General features: G+C 41.1%; 1 non-coding gene across 1 annotated transcript; it reads right to left on the bottom strand.

Annotated features, from left to right (window-relative positions):
- Positions 1–494: 494 nt before the first annotated feature.
- On the bottom strand, positions 495–601 carry LOC112997836 (small nucleolar RNA R71). The gene has a single exon (XR_003262906.1). It is a non-coding gene; the product is annotated as a small nucleolar RNA R71 (small nucleolar RNA).
- Between the last annotated feature and the right edge of the window lie 1,539 nt (positions 602–2,140).

Here is a 2,140-nt window from a genome sequence, read left to right as displayed (position 1 = left end):
TTGAGATAGATAGGACATTTCATAGATTAGTTAGACATCATTTAGTACTTTTTGAGCATCCTAAGCATTCTGTTATTGGTGATTTTGAGCATTATAGTTTTGAACATTCTGAGAACATGACACAACCTCCACCCCGTGAGAGAACTCTAAGGGAAATGGTTGCACCTGATTTCACCTATGAAAGCTTGTGCATCCAATACCCTGATGAGGATGTCCCATATGTTCTTAAAACTGGACTGATCCATTTGCTTCCAAAGTTTCATGGTCTTGCAGGTGAAGACCCGTACAAACATATGAAAGAATTCCATATTGTCTGCTCCACCATGAAACCCCCAGATGTTCAGGAGGATCACATATTTCTGAAGGCCTTTCCTCATTCTTTAGAGGGAGTGGCGAAGGACTGGCTTTATTACCTTGCTCCATGGTCCATCACGAGCTGGGATGACCTCAAGAGAGTATTCTTAGAAATTTTTTTCCCTGCTTCCAGGACCACGACCATCAGAAAGGATATTTCAGGCATTCGACAACTCAGTGGAGAGAGCTTATATGAATACTAGGAGAGATTTAAGAAACTATGTGCCAGTTGCCCTCACCACCAAATTTCTGAGCAGCTTCTCCTCCAATATTTTTATGAAGGACTCAGTAACATGGAGAGAAGTATGATAGATGCTGCCAGTGGTGGAGTCATTGGAGACATGACCCCTACTGAAGCTGTGGCGTCCCTAAATAATGACTGGTTTAATAGTAATAAATTAAATAGCAAAAACCATGGGAATTTTTTTTTTCGTTTCTCTCTCTTTTTCACAGTAATTAAGTTTAGAAGGAAAATTATCACTATAGAGTCCTGAATGGCCAGTTCACAACTCTATTCGGAGTCATTTCTTTCTGATCACTCATAACCTCTAAACTATTTTACTCTTTCAAAAAGAAAAATATGTCAGCCATTATTTTAGGTCGTCACGTGAAAAATAATAAAATGCGGTCGATGAACCCTTTTCAATAAAATTTGTTAACACTTTCTCTTCAAATAACAAGATTAAACATAATTACATTCATCATCTAAAACTGTCCAAAATATGGGAGTTTGCAAAATACATAGTGACATCCAGAGCAAAGGTATCAACTGTGGTGGCTTCAGCCACATATCTACAATCATCAAAATTTCTATACAATAGGTCTACCCACCCCAAAAATCAAAAGAGTAAACCTAGTAGTCCAAACTAGATACACCCACCCACAAAAGTATGTAAACCTAATCTAAGGAGCTGTCTACTATGATGAAGAGTCTCCACTATTCGTCGTCCCTCCAGGGCCGCTTTCCTCCGTAAAGTCTACCTCAGATGCTGACATGACATCCTCTGGAGAATCCACATCAGGGAGTGGGTCCTCATCATCCTCTGGAAAGTCAAGAGCATCCACAGCAGGCTTAGGAGGTAACTCCTCTAGGTCCTCCTCAGGGTCTTCTTCAGAGGATGACACCTCTATCACTTGGACTGGCTCCACTAGTCGATATGGAGTAGGTGTAGGTAGTATCCACTCCACAGTTCGCTGAAGCGTGCGTGCGGGTTCCTCTGGATGTACCAATGAAGTAGCAGTGAATCGAATCGTGCCACGGAATTGGCACCTCTCATTGCCTTCGAGGGTCTCCCAAACTCCCTCTAGGCACTCCATCTCCACGCAATCATGAATTAATTGTGCTGCCATCGCGATCTACAAGAAATAAAAGAAAGGGGGTAGACTCTTTCACAAGAAATCTAACTATAGGTAACAATACAATGTGTCCCATAACCACTGCATAAAGTTAAAAGGTATGTCTCAAGGGTTTTCTTCTCTGGTAATCGATTACCACAGTATGTAATCGATTACCAGTGCCCAAACTTGAGTTACACAGCTTCTGAACATGGAAACCTGCAATTTACACTGTGTAATTGATTACACATAACTGGTAATTGATTACCAGTGCCCTATTACTTTGTGTAATCGATTACACAACATTGGTAATCGATTCCCAGAGGCCACCTCAACATCTTGTCTCCATTTCTAAGCCTTGTAATCAATTACACCCCTTGGTAATCGATTACCAGAGGCCATCTCAACTTCCTGTCTCCATTTTTAAGCCTTGTAATCGATTACACACCCT

The sequence above is a fragment of the Glycine max genome, chromosome 1 (assembly GCF_000004515.6).
Source record: "Glycine max cultivar Williams 82 chromosome 1, Glycine_max_v4.0, whole genome shotgun sequence".
In the NCBI taxonomy this organism is placed as follows: Eukaryota; Viridiplantae; Streptophyta; class Magnoliopsida; order Fabales; family Fabaceae; genus Glycine; species Glycine max.
This window is presented reverse-complemented; position numbering and strand designations above follow the sequence as displayed.